Source organism: Scyliorhinus canicula, chromosome 15 (assembly GCF_902713615.1).
Source record: "Scyliorhinus canicula chromosome 15, sScyCan1.1, whole genome shotgun sequence".
NCBI classification, from domain to species: Eukaryota; Metazoa; Chordata; class Chondrichthyes; order Carcharhiniformes; family Scyliorhinidae; genus Scyliorhinus; species Scyliorhinus canicula.
The window spans coordinates 98,198,381-98,218,479 of record NC_052160.1 but is presented as its reverse complement, the minus strand read 5'-3'; positions in this window follow the sequence as shown (position 1 = coordinate 98,218,479).

Here is a 20,099-nt window from a genome sequence, read left to right as displayed (position 1 = left end):
CTGGGGTCCCAGCACCGATCCCTGTGGTATCCGTCTAGTTACTGCCTGCCAATTTGAAAAGGACCCATTAAACCCTACTCTTCGTTTCCTCTCTGCCAACAAGTTTTCTATCCACCTCAAAAATTTCCACCAATCCCATGCGCTTTAATTATGCACAATAATCTATTACGTGGGACTTTGTCAAACGCCTTCTGAAAGTCCAAATATACCACATTGACTGGCTCCCCCTTGTCCATTGTACTGGTTACATCTTCAAGGAATTCCAACAGATTTATCAAGCATGATTTTCCCTTCATAAATCCATGCTGACTCTGACTGATCCTGCCACTGCTTTCTAAAGGTTCCGCTATAAAGTCCTTGATAATGGATTCAAGCATTTTCCCCATTACCGATGTTAGGCTTACTGGTCTATAATGTTTATATCATCATAGATGTTTATAGCATGGTAACAGGCCCAGCTTGTCCATCCCTCACAGTTTCTATCACTAAGCTAGTCCTACCTGCCCGCATTTGGCCCATATCCCACTATACCCACCATGTAACTGCCATTGTAATTGTCTAACTGCTTTTTAAAAGACAAAATTGTACCAGCCTTTACCACTGCCTCTGGCAGCCCATTCCAGATGCTCACCACCCTCTGTTTGAAGACATTTCCCCTCTGGTCTCTTTTGTATCTCTCCCCTCTCACTTTAAACCTATGCCCTCTAGTTCTAGACTCCTCTACCTTTGGGAAAGATGTCAACTATCCCGTACCAGCCTCCCTGAATGGGCGCCGGAATGTGGCGACGAGGGGCTTTTCACAGTAACTTCATTTGAAGCCTAATTTTGACAATAAGCGATTTTCATTTCATTTCATTTCTTATCAGTGCTCCGCATTATTTTATAGATCGCTACAAGATCACCCCTCAGCCTCCTACGCTCCAGGGAAAAAAGTTCCAGTCTATCCAGCCTCTCCTTATAATTCAGACCATCGAGTCCTGGTAGCATCCTCGTAAATTCCTTCTGCACTCTTTTTAGTTTAACAATATCCTTCCTATATTTGGATATGAAATTGGCTGGGATTATGGCGTTGAAGGTGTTGAATGGGAGACTGACCTAGGAGTCCTTGTTGTCCAGATGCTCCGGTGAGATAGTGTCTTCCGTGGACCGGTTGTGGCACTATGCAAATTGCGGTGGATCAAGACCTTCGGGAAGTATAGAGCAGATGTGTCTCATGACCAGCTTCTCGAAGCATTTCATAATGATAGATGTCAATGTTACTGGACGGTAGTCATTGAGGCGCGTTGCCTGGTTCTTTATTGGCACTGGTATGATAGTGGTCTTCTTGAAGCAGATGGCAAGCTTGGAACAGAATAGGTTGAAGATGAACGCGAACACACCCACCAGTTGGTCCCGGCACGATATAAATGCACGACCAGGATCTCCGTCAGCACCTATTGCTTTCCAAGGGTTCACTATCAATATGACCGCTCTGACCTCTGAGGCTGTGACGGTATGTATGGGTATGTCTGAGGCTCTTGGAGCAGTTGGGAATGGTTTGTTGACTTCCTGGTCGAAAGGAGTATGCATTGAGTTCATCGGGGAAGGGTGCTCTGTTGTTGGAGATTCCATTGGGCTTTGCTTTGTAGCCCGTTATATTGTTTAAACCTGATGGTCAATTATTTAGATATTAAGTTCTGAAATATTCAATCAAAGGCTTTTCTCTCCTTTTTAAAATGCAGCTTTTTGATCAAGATTTTACTCACCTGACCTAATTTCTCATGCGAATTACACTCTTGTGAAGCACCTTCTGACGTTTTATTAGGTGAAAGGAGCTATATACTGGTTGTTGTTCAATACTAATTACCCTCTTCATTATATTGGCTTTTGTATTTGTGGAATAAGTTACAGGATTGCCACCAAATTAGCTGTCAGCAGTTTTAGGAAAGGTCAGTAAGTGCAACTTCACAATCAATTCACCACCAGACCTGACGTAAATGAGATTCTGAGTGAAGATACTGCTGATGCAGCAATGTGACCAGAACAAGTTTATCACACGTGGAAATTCTTATCATCATCCAATGTTGCTATTTTGGCAGAAAACAATTTTTTAATTAATATTTTTCAGCAATTAATTGGATACTGTGGCTCAAATGAATTTACATATTAAACCTATTCCCAACTGAGATTGCTTGATTTCCAAAATTCAAAAAACTTTATGAAAAGAGCCACAGACTTTCTGCACACATTATTAATAGTGAACTCAACAATCTTTCATCAAGTATATCATGCATCAGTTTATTGAATTGCAATCTTTTTGACATTGCTTCATTTAATTTTCTTGAAATCTGAATTGAGCGATCTTGTCGCTCTCCGTCCCATGCCTTTCCCTTATTTATTTGATCATATTTTCCTTATTCACCCAGTACATCTAACGTTCAGCATTGCTAACGGCGACCGTGTCTGATAAGCCTGAAGACTTGACATGTGATTTGTACCACAAGTATTCCCCTACATAGCTTTTTCTCCAGTTGTTCTTCAGCAGCTTTTGAAATTCAAGTCGGCATAATTACATTCCCATCTGATGTCAAACACAGAATTACATCTTGTGTATGTGTAAAGGAAGGAGTAATAACGTTCAGGGGTATTGGGAGAAAGGAATAGTGACGTCTGTGAAATGATTCGGAGATGCTGGAATCTGCTTGCTCACAACTTCATGGTTCAAAAACTGCGGTTTAGATATTATAAAGGATAACTTATTTAGTAAATCCTCCAAGAATGTAAACCGCCATATAAAAGCTAATTGAGGTTTTCTACAACTTTAAAGCAGCTCATGTTGAAAACCAAAGATATTTGAAAGCAGCCAACATATTTAAATCTTCTATAAACAAAATCGACTTAATCAAATTTTACAAGGCAGGATTGAGATCCAAGGCATTTAAGTCATATTTGAATCTGTTTTCCTAGTAGTTCTTCATAAAAAAGCAACATTGTACTTCTCAAAAAAATGAATCCTGTGTTTAAGAATACTAATTTGCTTGCAGAGGGATAAATAAGTGGAATAGAAGTGCATGCTAGAATGATAATGATCTCTCCACAGAATCACTTCATGTGCCAAATGACCTCATTTTCTATTATGGCTGGAACCCCATCACACTCATTCTGTTGCCCCATTCACATCACTAATTAAGAAGTTAATGTAGAAACAAGGACAGGGTCATTTTTTTCTTCTTCTGTCATTCCATTTTAATGAGTATAATTCATTGGTGGTTGTCACTCTTTTTCTATTGAACACATTACACCACAAACAGCTGAGCTGCACATTGCAAAACAAGCCAACTTGACTAATGAGCGCCACAAGATAACATGAAGAAATTAACTTCTGGGCTTTGGCATGCTCAAACAATGTTAATCATTTGTACAGTGTTCATTTCCAATGTTAGCAATTTTTATATATTGTGCTGAAACCTTTTTCTTTAAAAAAAAAAGATTTTTCCTTTGTCTCTGTGTTATTGTAAGTTATGAAATGAAATGAAAATGAAATTAGCATCTGTGGAGGGTGGCCGTTACTTAAACAGGAATTTTAAAAAATATATTTTTATTGAAAATGTTTCCATTTTAACAAAATAATATAATAATATAAAACAGGGGCGGGATTCTCCGACCCCCCGCCGGGTCGGAGAATCGCCGAAGGCCGGCGTCAATCCTGCCCTCGCCGTGTCCCGAAATCTCCGGCACCAGAGATTCGGCGGGGGCGGGAATCGCACCGCGCCTGTCGGCGGGCCCTCCCCGGCGATTCTCCGGCCCGTGATGGGCCGAAGTCTCGCCACTGTCATGCCGGTCCCGCCGGCGTGGATCAAACCACCTCCCTTACCGGCGGGAGCAGGCGGCGCGGGCGGGCTCCGGCATCCTACGGGTCATCCTACATCCTCCGGCATCCCCACGATCGGGGCCCACCAATTGGTGGGTGGGCCTGTGCCATAGGGGCACGCTTTTCCTTCCGCCTTCGCCATAGTCTTCACAATGGCGCAAGTGACCCCCTCCCCTGCACATGCGCGGGGATGACGTCAGCAGCCTCTGACGCTCCGGCGCATGCGCGGACTTCCGCCGGCCGGCAAAGTCCCTTCGGCTCCGGCTGGCGTGGCGCCAAAGGCTATTCCCGCCGGCCGACGGGGCGCCAACCACTCCGGCGCGGGCCTAGCCCCTTAATGTCAGGGCTTGGCCCCTAAAGGTGTGGAGGCTTCCGCACCTTTGGGGCGGCCCGACGCCGGAGTGGTTCACGCCACTCCATCACGCCGGGACCCCCCTGTGAGAGGGAGGCAATGGTCCTATAAAGTCCATTTGTATCGGTTCCCAGGGTCCCTTTGGTCTAGGTTGATAGCCCATCTTTACTTTTATGGGTTTCCCTGGGTTGTGCTGTGCACATATAGTGCATCTGCGGCAGTATGTAGCCACATCTCGTCCTAGCCCTCTCCACCACCACTCTCTCCCCAGGCTATGTATCATTGCATCCCTGCCTGTGTGGGAGAGTCCGTGGTGTAGTTCTAATAATGTGGTCTGGATGCATCCTGGTGCCAATACCCGGTTATCTTTTCTCCAAACCCCATCTGTCCCTTTAACTGAGCCCAACTCCTCCCATCTATCTCGTTCTTGTTGGGGAATGTCCCTGTGTAATTTCTGTATGTCAATTTCCTCCTGTTCTACCACTATCACTGCAAGGGGCAGGCTTTTAATATCGCTATTCTCCAATGCTTGTTGTGCCGCTGTGTCTGCAGCTTGGTTTCCTTTGAAATGAATCCACCCCGGGGTGTCCTTCCCTGGTTCCCGCTGGTGGGCTTTTATTTTGATTACTGCAGCCTCTTTAGGCTGTTCACTAGCTGCTAGCAGAGCCCTTATTCACTGCTGATGTTTAATGGGGGTACCTCCTGTGGTAATTAACCCCCTTCTCCCCCATGCTGACATGTAGTCATGGACCACCCCGAACGCGTATTGGCTGTCCGTGTATACGTTTACGGTTTTCCCTGTTGCTAACCTCAAGGCTTGGGTGAGGGCAACTAATTCTGCTACCTGAGCGGACTGACCCCCGTCGATCCGTCCCGATTCTAAGGTTTTCAGGTTCTGGTCTACTACTGCCCACCCTGTCCTTGGTGCTCCGGATACATATTTGCGGGACCCATCCACATAGAGGGTCTCATCTGCTGTTGGGAGGAGTTCGTCCCTAATCTTCCCTCCCTCGCTATCGTTGTCAATTTCTCCGCAGCTGTGCGCTTCCCCAATATTTAAAATCCCTGCCGCGGGGTTTTCTCCCGTGTCCCTAATGATGGTGACTGACTTGTTAGGTGGTAGGAGTGTGGCCTCCCACCTTGCCCTTCTAATATTTGAGACTGTTTTAAGTTTGCCCGTGTTTAGCATTTCTACCAGTGTGTGTCTTGTGTGTAACACGATCTCTCCTGTCATGACAATGGGCTCGCTTACCCTCACAGCCCATGCTGCACAATCTAGGGCGGCTATGCACCTGGGCATCCCGGTGACTACTGGTCCCTCAGCCGTTGAAAAATACCCTATGGGTCTCTTCCTATCCCCATGTGTCTGTGCCACTACGGCAGAATAGAAGCCGTCCTGGTTATCACAAAATATGTGGAACTCCTTGCTTCCATCTGGCAGTCCTAGCCCTGGGGCTGAAACTAACCTAGCTTTCAATTCTGTATATGCTATCTCTTGCTCCTGTCCCCACTCTATACGTTCTAAGGCTGGCTTCCCTCCCTTCACTAGTCTCTGGACTGGTTCCGCGATCTTTGCGAAGTCAGGGATAAAACTCCTACTATAATTGAATAATCCTAAAACTTTCCGGACCCCTCTTACTGTAACTGGTCGCAGCATCTCTTTAATTGTGATTTTGCGATCTACGGGCATTTCTTTAATTCCCTGGGAAATTAGGTGTCCTAAGTACAGGACCTGAGGTTTTGCAATTTGTGCCTAATGTGGGCTGACTCTCAGCCCGGCATCCGCCAATCCTTTTAATACAGAATACAGGGCTGCTTTGTGCCCTTCTTCTGTTTTGGACGCTATTAACACATCGTCCACATACTGGAGGACAGTATTGTCCTCATGCAACTTCACCCTACTCAGGATATCGCTCATTGTTCTGTGAAATATGGCGGGGCTGTTGTGAAACCCCTGTGGGAGGCGAGTCCATGTATACTGTTTTTCTCCCACAGTGAAAGCGAATTTATCTTGGGATTCTGTGTCCAGTGGAAGGGACCAGAACCCATTTGCTATGTCCAATACCGTGAAAATGTTGTGGTCTTGTGCCAATCCGTTTAAAATAGTCGAGGGGTTTGCCACAATGGGGTGTAATTTAGGTGTCACTTTGTTCAAACCTGTGTAATCGATGGTGAGTCGGTAGCTCCCATCAGGTTTTATAACTGGCCATGTGGGGGAATTAGTGGTGCTGGTGGTTTCTCTGAGGATTCCCTTTTCTATCAGTCCCTTAACTATCCCTACCACTGCCTCTTGCGCTTCTTGCTTGATAGGGTATTGTCGGTGGGGCTTGTGTTCCGGTCCTGGGACTTTTATCGGCTCTGTGTCAGTTAGTCCGGTGTCTAATTTCGTCCTGGCCCAGGCTTCGGGAATGGAAGCACAGATGGCTCCGAACCCTTTTCTCTCCTCATCCCAATCTCGGACCACAATGGTGGCTACCCCGATTGTCCCCAGGTGGCTTGCTAATGTCCCTATTTCGGTCTTCCTACCGTCCAGTTGTGGCCAAATTAGTTTCTCTCTCCCACATTCTATCAGCACCGGGTATTCCTTCATTAGGTCGTTTCCCATGATTGTGCCCTCATTATTCTGACACACGTAAAATTGCATTGGAATGTACTTGTGGTTAATTTCTACTAATGTGGTCTCGGTAAGATAGGCGGGCATTCTCTCTCCCCCTACCCCGGTTATGTATATCCTTTTGTTGGTTAGTTGCAAGGGTAGGTTTGTAATTGATATTGCTGCTCCTGTATCTACTAACATGTGGCATTTCCTACCCCCCACCAAGGCTTCCACATATATTCTATCCTCCTCTTTCCTGCTGTGAACGGGAGCTATGGGTTGGGAGATTTCGATCTGTGTTGGTCAATGCGTGGTGTGGACGGACACCAGCTTCTGTCGGGATTCACTGTCTTCTGTGGGCGTGGCTACACTAATCCTCTCCTGTCTCCCAACTCCCTGGTTTTGGGTCCCTTGTAGTCACCCCTGTGAATTCCGGGGATGTGATGTCCCCGGGGTTGGTCTGTAGCGGTCTTGGGGTCTCCCATGTTTCCCCCAACACGTTGCCTCGGTATGCCCTGCTCTGTGGCAGTGGTCACAGCGGAGTCCACCATCCTCGGGTTTCCCCCTGAATGGCGCTCCCCTGCAGAATCTAGCCATATGCCCTGGCTGGCCACATGTGTAGCAGCTGAACCCGGTTCTCCCCTCACCTCCGTTATGGGGGGTCCCGGTCCTCTCCGGTCTGGGCTTTGTCTGGGCACCCTTCTTTTCTTTTGTGCCGGTAGCCCACTCGACTAGCTCGTCATAGTCCTGGGATGCTATCACCCCCATCCTAAGGACTTCCTGGTGTTTCTCCGATAGCCCGTCCTTAAATGCTTGGATAAAAGCCCTGTCTCCTATCCACATTGTCCTGTCCTGAACACTCCCTATATACTTGGAATAATCTTTCTCCAAACTCCGATGCACTTTCCCCCCGTCCTTGTCTGGTATTCGTGAACCTGCTCCAATTAGTGGGGGAGTTCCCTAAGACCCATTGGACTTCTGTCTTGAATGCTGTGAAGGGTGCCTGCTGGCCGGCTATCTCAGCCGTTGCAGGAACGGCATGTGTCCACCTTCCTCCATTATAGTCCTGTGCTGCTTGGGCCACTGGCCCTCCTGCCACTAACCTCCATTTATCCGCTGGGCAGGCTGCCCTGACCAGCTGGTGTATGTCCCTCAAATGTAATTGGTGCCCTACCCAGAGTGTATCTAGTTCGCCCCAAAATTCCGAGTTTGCGCTTCTGGGTTTTAACTTCCCCAGTGAGGCCATAATCTTTCCCCTGGGGTAAAAGGCTTATAGGTCGCTTTCGGTTGTGCTGCGGTCCCATCTCTGGTGACTGGCGCTAGATCAGTACATCTCAAACTATCTGATGTGGGGGACCGGCAGTTTTTTTTTTCAATGTGCCAGGGACCGGTGAGCGAAACAAGCCAATCCAGGATTACTGTCTCTTTCTTTTCTGGAAACACTCCAAGTACCGGCAGATGATGGCTCGCGTACCGGCACCGGTACGTGTACCACGCTTTGAGAAGCACTGCGCTAGATTATAATTTTTTATGTCTCCCTTTAATATGGGAGCTGTTGCTTCGCTCTGCACTGACTCGTATGAGGGCAGAGGGTCCGTTTCCTCTGATCTCTGCTCTATCTCCGCAATGTAGTTTCTGTGTTCTAACTCTCTCACTCCCTCCTGCAATACCTTAATTTGTTCTGTTTCTTTGTGTCTCTCCTCCATAGAGGCATTTACCTTCTCAATTAGTCCAGCTAACTGGGTCACCAATATTACTCCCATTACCTTTGTTTTATCCCATTTTACTCTATCTACCCATTTTCTTTGATCTTCCAAAGTTTGTGATGCATTCCACCCGTTCCGTTTCATCTTTTCAACAATCGCTTCTCTGGCTAACAAATACTTAAAAATGAGAGCTACTGCAGTTTCTCCCTTATCAACGTGGTCTGCCATTTTGCTGTCTAGCAGTCCTGCAACCCCCACTAGCAAGTTCTAACAGTAAAAGTGCTCCAACTTTCTCTCCCTTATCTCCTTTTCACTGATACTGCTCCAGCACTGTCTGTATTGCTGTAGGGTCTCGTAGTGGGGCCCCAGTGAGCCTCTTGCCCCTGTGCTCCCCCAACTATTCCTGACACCTCACGCTTGGTCTTGTCTTATTGGGATGTGTGCTGGTCTTTAGTGGGTTTGTCGGCCCCTGTTCCCAGCCCCTTTAAGTACAACGCCTCCCGCTTGGCCACCACCCCCACTAGCAAGGCTGATCCATCACCCCAAAGAGGGAGTCTCAGCTCCCAGGTACCCTGCTATGGGCTGTGGTGTTCCCTACAGACGAACAAGGTTATCAAACTCCGCCCGGGCCCCTAATGGACTCTCCGTCGTCGTGTCTCTTGGTCAGGATGGATCGGGTCCCCTTACACATGTGTATTTGTTATCAAAGCCCCTGTTAAAATTAGTAACTGTGTCGACTCTGTGTTGTTCGCCTCTACAGAGTCGGTGTTGCTACCCGATTATACGCTGTCCGTGCCTTGTTTCCTGAGTGCCTGTATCTCTCAGTGCCCGTTTCAACACCTAACCCTAGCGTGGGAGATTCCTCCTCTTAACGTCAGATTAAGGTAGGGCACCTCGAGTCAAGCACTCCCTTGTCCTATAGCTTTGGCACAGACAGCGGTTTCATTTACAGTCCTGGGTTAGTCACACCAATTAGTTCTGCATGTGGTTCTCATCCTTATATTTCCCGTTATCAAATACCCTAAAAACTGTTATCTTTACCTCTGGTTCTCTATTTCTCCTATTAAAAGTTTCACTTAAGGTTTTACTTACCTTTTTCCACGCAGTCGTCTTTGACCTATACCTGTTTAGCGCACGGTATCTCTGTCCGGCGTCCTCTTTTACTCAAAAAATTCTCTGTACTATTTCAAAAAATCTTAGGCAAGATTATACAATTCTCCAGGACAATATTTAAAACAGACAAACCCTAACCCTTTAAAGGTACCTCACTATGAACGGAGACTTGTACCCGTTCTTGGCTGCACTGGATTTTTATCAGATTCGTTTAAATTTGATCCCGGCTTCCAGACCGTGGCCACCAGTCAAGAAGTCAGATATCAAACCCTACTGCCACAGCGCCATTTGTTGTAGGGAAAAATCCCTTGTGCCAGTGCATTCAAGAGGTCGAGTCTCAAGGCAAGGTTCAAAGCATTTTTACTGTATTGTACAAGTTCTGAAGTCCTTCAGGGAGACCCACGCAGCCAGCTCCTGACAATGGCTTGACCACGGTGATCTCTCCGATATGCAGACGAGGTTCAATATTTATAGAGAGTACAAGCATTTGCAAGATTTTGGTGGGCTTTTGCCGTTTTACATTTGAATAGTACAGATAAATAGTACAGATACATGATTTCCTGGGCTTCCTGACTCTGACATCAATGTCTCGTCATCTGCTTGGTTTTAATAGGTGTTCCCTTGACTTACAATGGGGTCCCATTATCTCTATGCTGTACCTTGATTAGGTGTTGAGTGTGGTTCCTGTGTTAACCTGGGAATCTATTGTGTCAGCCTCCTGTTTGATAGGATTTGTGTCTGTGTGTAAAAGTAATCTAATCAATATATTTAATCCTTAGGGTTCTTTTGCGTGCCTGGGTCATTTTGGTTTTACAACATTTCATTTTATAACATTTCATTTTATAAGTCTTAGTTTTAATCAAAATATATATATAAATATTTGCCCCACTGTCAGGGTCTTGAATCGCAGATATCCCGATCTCTGGCCATGGTGCCGTTTTAAGATGCAGCTTCGTGCTGTTGCTAGGCAGATTATAGATTCTCCATTTTGTTCGAAAAAGGTTTCTCAGCTGTGCAAAATGGGATTCAAACGAATGGCCATCCCTTTACATCATAAATGGTGCCAATCAGTCCAATAAATGAAGAATGCTTTGATGATGTAAATATTAATACGAATCCAATATAGCCTTAAAAAATGTCCTACTTCAGACCGATCCTGCCGGCACTGTAGTCGACGAAGCAGCTTCTCCATGAGCAATTTGCTCAGCAGAGAAAGGGGAACTTGGAGGACCTGGCCAGGGTGATGGTCCCGATAAAGGCAGGGATCGAATGCATGGAGACGAGTTTGGAGGCCCAGGGCCAGGCGATCCAGAAGGTGGAGGAAGCGGTGGGGGAGTACAAGGAGCAGCTTGCCTCGATGGAAGCAGAGCTGGGGTTGATGCAGGATCAACAGCCTGCAGGAGAAAGTGGAGGATCTGGAGAATCGGTCGTGCAGGCAGAATTTAAGGATGGTGGGCCTGCCGGAGGGCAGTGAAGGAGTGGATGCCGGCGCGGATGTGGCACGGATGTTTGAGAAGCTGCTGGGAGAAGGAGCATTTGTTTGGCCCTTGGAAGTGGACCGGGAACACAGGGCGCTAATGAGGGAGTCACAGGGGAACGAGCCGCCGAGGGCGATGGTGGTCCGCCTGCACCGGTTCCTGGACAAGGAGCAGATTTTAAGGTGGGCCAGGCAGAAGAGGCGCTGCATCTTGGAAGATAGTGAGCTGCGCGTTTATCAGAACCTGGGTGCGGAGCTGGCCAAAAGGAGAGCGAGTTTCAACAAGGTGAAGGCCGCCCTCTTTAAGAAAGAGATGACGTTTGGCATGCTGTACCCAGCGTGCCTGTGGGTAACATACAAAGGTCAGGAACTCTACTTTGGGATGCCGGAGGAGGCGATGGATTTTGTCAGGGACAATGAACTGGCAGGAGAAGGAGGATATTAAACTTTGGAGGAGATGTTCTTGTTCTGTCTTTTTGGGGTTTGTTTGGGTCACTTTTGCACTGTGTTTGGAGCTGTTGCTTTGCGTTTGTTTTTTCTTGATGAGAGATGGTGGATTGCTCTTTTCTGGGTTATTGGTGGGGGTTGTTAAGTTTGTACTGGGAGTTTGGTTGAGCGGGGGCAGCGAGAGGGGAATCAGTGGGGGGGTAAGATGCTAGGCGCCATGCGTAGGCTAGTTCATGGAAGCGCAATGGGGGGGTGAGCAGGTGGTTAGTATGCTGATGGGGATTGGGGTTGTTAGTTTGCATTGGGGAGGTGAACTGCTGACAGATAGGTGCTCCTAAAAGGTGGTATGGGGATGGTCAATGACGGTGGACATCTATGCTCCGAACTGGGATGATGTAGCGTTCATGAGGTGGGTGTTGGGGAAGATCCCTGATCTGGACTCACATTGGCTAATTATGGGGGATGGATTTTAATACGGTTACAGATTCAAGGCTGGTCGGTCAAGCTCGAGGTCACGGAGGGTGTCGGCGGAAGTGAAGGAGCTAAAGGGGTTTATGGAATCATGGGGGGGGGGGGGGGGGGGGGATCCGTGGAGGTTCGGGGAGCCGAGAGCGAAAGAATACTCATTCTCCTATGATGACATGTTGACTTCTTTATTTTAGATAAGACATTGCTAGCAGGGTTGGTGGACGTTGAATATTTGGTGATAGTGGTGTCTGATCACGCCCCATACTGGCTGGACTTGCGAGTAAGGGGGGGGGGAGTGCTCACAATGGAGGTTAGATGTGGGGCTGTTGGCGGAGGAAGAGGTGTGTGAGCAGGTGAGGGAGGCCATTCGATGGTGTGTGGAGATAAATGATACGGGGAGGTTTCGGCAGCCACAGTATGGGAGGCGTTGAAGGCAGTGGTGAGAGAGGATTCATTTTGATACGAGCGCACAAGGAGAAGGCGGAGCGGGTAGAGATGGACAGGTTAGTGGATGGGATCCTTCAGGTGCACAGGAGGTACTCGGAAGCCCCGGAGGCGGGGCTGCTGACGGAGCGGCAGAAGCTGCAGTTGGAATATTGGTTGCTATCTACGGGGAAGGCGTGGGCAGCTGAGAAGGGCGAGAGAGGAGGTGTATAGATATGGGGAGAAGGCAAACAGGATGCTGGCGCACCAGTTGAGGAAGCAGGAGGCAACAACGGAGATCGGGAAAGTGAAGGACAAGGGGGGGAATACGGTCCTGGACCTGGTGGGGGTGAACGGGATGTTCAGGGACATTTACAGCAGGTTATATGAGTTGGAACCCCCCCCGGGGTGGAGGGGATGAGGCAGTTTCTGGAGGGATTAGCGTTCCCAAGGGTGGAAGAAGAGCTGGTGGAAGGCCTGGGGGCCCCAATTGGGCTAGGTGAGGTGGTGGAGGGCTGGAGGCGATGCAGTCGGGCAAGGCCCCGGACGGGTAGCCAGTGGAGTTTTATAAAAGGTTCTCATGAGTGCTGGGACCTGCTTGTAAGGGCATTTAATAAGGCTTGGGAGTGAGGGGAGTGAGGGGAGTGAGGGGAGTGAGGGCTGCTCTCCCCCCCCCCCCCCCCCCCCCCCCCCCCCCCAATGATGTCGCAGGCATCAATTTCTCTCATCGTGAAGCAGGAAAGGACCCGAAACAGTGTGAGTCGTACAGGTTAATCTCCCTGTTAAATGTAGATGCCAAGCTACTGGACAAGGTCCTGGCCTCGAGAATAGAGGATTGTGTGCCAGGGCGATAGGGGAGGACCATCGGGGTTTGTGAAGGGGAGACATTTGGCGGTGAATATCAGAAGGATGTTAAACGTGAAAATGATGCCCTCCGAGGGACGGGAGGTGCAGCTGGTGGTCGCTATGGATGCGGAAAAGGCCTTTGATCTGGTGGAGTGGGAATATTTATGGGAGGTCCTAGGGCAGTTTGGGTTAAGACAGAGTTTTGTGGACTGGGCCACTGGTTGCGTGTGCGCGGACGAACCGGGTGAGCTCAGACTATTTTAGGCTGTATCGGGGGACGAGGCAGGGATGTCCACTTTCACCACTGCTTTTGCCTTGGCTATAGAGCCATTGGTGATGGCGTTGAGAGCATCGAAGGACTGGAAGGGGATAGAACGTGGGGGGGGGGGGGGGGGGGGGAACACAGTGTCTTGCTACACACGGACAACCTGCTTTTGTACATTTCTGACCCGCTGGGGGGGGGGGATTGAAGGGATTATGGGGATCCTCGAGAAATTCGGCCGTTTTTCAGGGTATAAATTGAACATGGGTAAAAGCGATGTCTTTCCGATCCAAGCGAGTCAGAAGAGATTGGGGGAGATGCTGTTCAAGGTGGTGGGAGGGAGCTTTCAGTATTTGGGCATCCAGGTGGCGCGGGAGTGGGAGCAGCTGCACAAACTGGCTCGGTTGGTGGAACTGATGAGGGGGGGACTAAAGAAGGTGGGATGTGTTCCTGTTGTCAATAGTGGCGAGGGTGCAGACGGTGAAGATGAGTTCTCCCGAGGTTTATGTTCATATTTCAGAGCCTTCTTATTTTTATCCCCAAAACTTTCTTCAAGAGAATGTGGTGAATTCTGGGTTTGTGTGGGCGGGTAAAACTCCGCGGGTAAAGAAGGTGCTGCTGGAGCGGGGAGATGGGTGGGTGGGGGTGCTGGCCCTACCGAACTTTAGAAACTACTATTGGGCGGTGAACATAGCAATAGTAAGGAAGTGGGTAGTGGCGGAGAGGTCGTGTGGGAGCGGGTGGAGGCGGCCTCATGTAGTGGCACGAGTTTAGGGCACTGTAATGGTGCCTCTGCTGATCTCACTGGCCAGGTGCTCCACAAGCCCAGTAGCAGTGGCTGCCCTGAGGGTGTGGGGACAGTGACGGAAGCATATGGGGGTCGAGGGACCATCGGTGTGGGCACCGGATTGCTCGGGGGGGGGGGGGGGGGGGGGGGCGGGATATGGGATTTCGGGGGTGGCAGCAGGCTGGGATAGAACAGTTTGGGGATTTGTTTATTGATGGTGGCTTTCCTTGTTTGGAGGAATTGGAGGAGTTTGAGTTGTCTGGTGTTATGGGCCAGGGTTTAGAGAACCCCAAAGTGTATCATTGAGTTCACCTGACCCACAATGTTTAATAGATTGTGGTATGGGGAGCACATGGCCCACTCTACAGGCGTGGTACAGCAGAAATGGAAAAGTATTTTTTAAAGCAAAACAATGTTTATTCTATGAACTCAAGTTTACCTTTTTAAAACATACAGTGGACATCTTAGCAACCATTAATTCAAATTAATTCAAAGACTACAACACTAAGTAATCCTTTAAGCTTTCCTTTTAACATCCATACAACTTAAAAACAAAACCTTTATCAGAAGCACATCAGGCTAAAGTCACTACTGAAAACATTTATAATTCCCAATTCACCAAATGATCAAGAGATAGTCTTTTGATGGCAGAGAGAACATCAGTACACCTGCTTGGTCTGGCTTCAGCTCCAACACTGAAAACGAAACTAAAACACACCCTGCAGCAAACAGCCTAAAACAAAAGTAAAAAGCTGACATACAGCCCAGCTCCACCCACTCTCTGACATCACTGCAGTAGTAAACACTCATTTCTTAAAGGTACTCTCACTACAGATATTTATATACACACCCATTTCTTAAAGGTACTCTCACATGACACTGGTGGGAATGGGTTCCGCTACTTGCAGGCGAGGGACTTTGTGTGGAGGCAGGTTTTGACCTTCCCGCACCTACCACCCTAGGGGGTACAGGACAGGGAAATGCCAAAAAGGGGAGGGTGGGGGGCAAGGTATCAGAATTTATAAAGACCTCATGGATTGAGATGGAGCCCCGATATGGAAGTAAAGCAAACGTGGAAGGAAGAGTTGGGAGTTGGAGGCGAGATTGTGGGAGGATGCCAGGAGAGTCAACGTGTCCTTGTTGTGTGCCAGGCTTAGCCTGATGCAATTCAAACTGGTCCATAAGGCGCACATGACTGTGGCCTGGATGAGCAGGTTCTTTGAAGGGGTGGAGCATAGGGGTGGGCGGTGCGCTGGTGGGCCCATGAATCATGTCCATATGTTTTGGACATGTCCAAGGCTTAGGGCATTTTGGCAGGGATTTAGGGCAGCACGGTGGCGCAGTGGATTAGCCCTGCTGCCTCACGGTGCCGAGGTCCCAGGTTCGATCCCTGCTCTGGGTCACTGTCCGTGTGGAGTTTGCGAGTTCTCCCCGTGTTTGCGTGGGTTTCGCCCCCATAACCTAAAGATATGCAGGCTAGGTGTACTGGCCACGCTAACTTGCCTCTTAATTGGAAAAAATTAATTGGTTACTCTAAATTTTAAAAAAAATAATTTTTGGCAGTGATTTGCCTACGTCATGTCGAAGGGATTGAAGGTAAAGTGGTTCCGAGTCCAGAGGTGATGATTTTTGGCATGTCAGAAGACCCGGCAGTCCAGACGGCATGACAGGCTGATGTTTTGACCTTGGCCTCCCTGGTAGCCCGGAGGCATATACTATTGACATGGAGGGACTCAGAACCCCCAAAGTCAGGGGTATGGGTTAGTGACATGGCTGGGTTTCTCAGGCTTGAGAAGATCAAATTCGCCCTGAGGGGATCGATGCTAGTGTTCGCCCGGAGGTGGCAGCTGTTTATCTACTTTTTGGGGGAAATTAAGCTGTCAGCTGTGTGAGAGGGGGGGGGGGGGGGGGGGGTGGATGAGGGAGGGAGAAAAAGAGAGAGGCTTGGGGTGGAGGGGGGATTGGACAAGGTGGGAAAAGGTTAGTGGGACAGTGAAATTGTGTATGTAAGGCATGTTGGCTGGGTGGGTGTTGGTTACTTTGTTTTTTCTCCTCTTGAAAATTGTTAAAATTACAAATGCCTTAATAAAAACATTTTAAAAAACGACATGGAGCTAACTTTAAAATACTGTCTGAACTGCTTCCAGATTCTCAGCATGGACACCACTACTGGATTCAAAGAAATTCTTGCAGGAGAGAATGGAATTTAGACTGTTACTAACACACCCAAACTAGAGCCCTGCAATACCTCACCTCCACTTGCCCCATACGGAGCTCGAGTCACTAAACCACTCCAGTACTTTCTCAATATTGGCAGCCCAATAATAAAATAACAAATTGGGTAAAACATGGCGCCGGCCGCGCACGGACCGGCCTGCCAGATAATGCCCCACTGGACACCCCCTCGCCGGAGCCCCCCGGCCAGCAGCATAGCTCCTCCCCCCCCCCCCCTTCCCAACAGTGGTGGTGCTGGCCACAGTCCGCAATCGCCACGCCGGGTTCACGAAAACTGAGAGCACACATTCCCCTGCCATCGGGATCTCGGCCCATCTGGTGCGGAGCATTGGGGGAGGGCCTTCTGGTAACATCCTGAGGTTGTCCCAACGGCGTGTGGAGTCCTCCTCTCTGACGCCGTTTTGGAAGGGGCGGAGCATTGGAAAACAGGCGCCGCCCCCGATTTGGTCGTAAACATAGATCCTCCGCCCGATCGGCTATTACGATGTTGGCATCGGGCAACTGAGAATCCCGCCCTATTTTCCCACAGGAGCTGAGTTGTCTCTGGTTTGCACGAGCTCCAGGAGCAGTGTCCAGGAGCGATTCAGTGTCCCATGCAGTGTCCATGTGCAAATGTATGTATGGAGGGGATCGTGAGGGATTCCACTACAAATCCTACTTTTGGACCACCATTTTGAGTGGGCAGCCTGATAGCGAGGTCCGGCGGCTGCCCCCCCCCCCCCCCCCCCAACGACTGACAAGTAGGGGCACCCCACAGTACACTCACAAGAGGGTGACCTGGTTACTTCATTAGAGACACCCTGGTGGGGGTGGGGGGTGGAGGATTTGCATTTGGGGAGGGATCCAGTGGACTTTGAAGGAACCTGCCACCACCAGCGGGGGACCAGATCATCAGAAACCTATCAGCGCTGGGCGCCAATCCAGTTTTTTCCCCCCAGAGGCAGAATTTTACGCTGCATTGGGAACACTGCTATCAGCAGCAGAGAATCCAACACCGTATTTATCATTTGCTTTGTTGACTCGGGTAGTAAAATTTGACTTTTTTGTTAAAAACTGTGGAACCTCGTGACTTTATTCTCTTAGTTAGTAACTATATTTTTAAAAAATGTTACTGGCTCGGAGTCAGATCGTAACCAAATTTGGGGGTCTGGTAGGAATCATAACACTATAGGTAGCACCAGGCACGGTTTTCCTTGACAAATCCACAGCCATTTTTAACAGTGCTTTGATAGAAAATTCAGACCTCATCAGATTCATTTTTTCCCCTCAAAGGTTTGTGATGAGAATGAAGGATCGGGAATGGTTGTGGAAATGTATGGCAGTTGGAATGATTCAATTGCTAACTATGTAACTGAGAAACTGAATGAGGAAGAAGAGCCACCTCAGCACCCCCAGCCCTGACTGGAGGAAGAAATGGAGAAGAGCAGAAAGGAAGAAGGCATTGTTTCAGCTTTTAACAATGCAGGACAGGCACCAGTTCAGAGGCCAGCATCCTATGCAACCAAGTAGCAAGTGTGTAACATGGATGCTCAGAGTGGCACATGATGAGCCAATCCAAGTGGAAACATCACAGATGACACTTTGTCAGGGGCAAGGTTGAATATTAGTTCTGTTGCAGAGGAGTCAAATGTGGACCTTTCAGGGCGAAGCTTCTTAAGGTGACTAATGTGTTTGACAAACCAAATGCCTGCTGCAATGGATATCCTTCTGATAACTTATAGATCATGGCTATGGCTAGGTCGATGGAGGAGTCAGCCTCCAGTTTAGCCCATTGCTTGATGCAGAGCCTGGATCAGATCCTCTCCAGTGTGGAGAGACTGACCAGTTCTATCCAGAGGCCTGAGGAGCCCAACATCTTGCAGTGTTGAACTGGGAAGTCATGCAGTGGAGACATGGTGGCTCTGGGCTCCAGTTTCCAGACGCTTATACAAAGAACAAAGGAAATTACAGCACAGGAACAGGCCCTTTGGCCCTCCCAGCCTGCACCGATCCAGATCCTTTATCTAAACCTGTCTCCTATTTTCCAAGGTCTACTTCCCTCTGTTCCCGCCCGTTCATATACCTGTCTAGATGCCTCTTAAATTATGCTATCGTGCCCGCCTCTACCACCTCCGCTGGTAAAGCGTTCCAGGCACCCACCACCCTCTGCGTAAAAAACTTTCCACGCACATCTCCCTTAAACTTTCCCCCCTCACCTTGAAATCGTGACCCCTTGTAACTGACACCCCCGCTCTTGGGAAAAGCTTGTTGCTATCCACCCTGTCCATACCTCTCAATTTTGTAGACCTCAATCAGGTCCCCCCTCAACCTCTGTCTTTCCAACGAAAACAATCCTAATCTATTCAACCTTTCTTCATAGCTAGCACCCTCCATACCAGGCAACATCCTGGTGAACCTCCTCTGCACCCTCTCCAAAGCATCCACATCCTTCTGGTAACGTGGCGACCAGAACTGCACGCAGTATTCCAAATGTGGCCTAACCAAAGTCCTATACAACAGTAACATGACCTGCCGACTCTTGTACTCAATACCCCGTCTGATGAAGGCAAGCATGCTGTATGCCTTCTTGACTACTCTATCAACCTGTGTTGCCACCTTCAGGGTACAATGGACCTGAACTCCCAGATCTCGCTGTACATCAATTTTCCCCAAGACCCTTCCATTGACCATATAGTCCGCTGTTGAATTTGATCTTCCAAAATGCATCACCTCGCATTTGCCTGGATTGAACTCTATCTGCCATTTCTCTGCCCAACTCTCCAATCTATCTATATTTTGTTGTATTCTCTGACAGTCCTCCTCGCTATCTGCAACTCCACCAATCTTAGTATCATCTGCAAACTTGCTAATCAGACCACCTATACCTTCCTCCAGGTCATTTATGTAGATCACAAACAACAGTGGTCCGAGTACGGATCCCTGTGGAACACCACTAGTCACCCTTCTCCATTTTGAGACACTCCCTTCCACCACTACTCTGTCTCCTGTTGCCCAGCCAGTTCTTTATCCATCTAGCTAGTACACCCTGAACCCCATACGACTTCACTTTTTCCATCAACCTGCCATGGGAAAACTTATCAAACGCCTTACTAAAGTCCATGTATATGACATCTACAGCCCTTCCCTCATCAATTAACTTTGTCACTTCCTCAAAGAAGTCTATTAGGTTTGTAAGACATGACCTTCCCTGCACAAAACCATGCTGCCTATCACTGATAAGTCTATTTTCTTCCAGATGTGAATAGATCCTATCCCTCAGTATCTTCTCCAACAGTTTGCCTACCACTGACGTCAAGCTCACAGGTCTATAATTCCCTGGATTATCCCTGATGCCCTTCTTAAACAAAGGGACAACACTAGCAATTCTCCAGTCCTCCGGGACCTCACCCGTGCTCAAGGATGCTGCAGAGATATCTGTTAAGGCCCCAGCTATTTCAACCCCCGCTTCCCTCAGTAACCTGGGATAGATCCCATCCGGTCCTGGGGACTTGTCCACCTTAATGTCTTTTAGAATACCCAAAACTTCCCCCTTCCGTA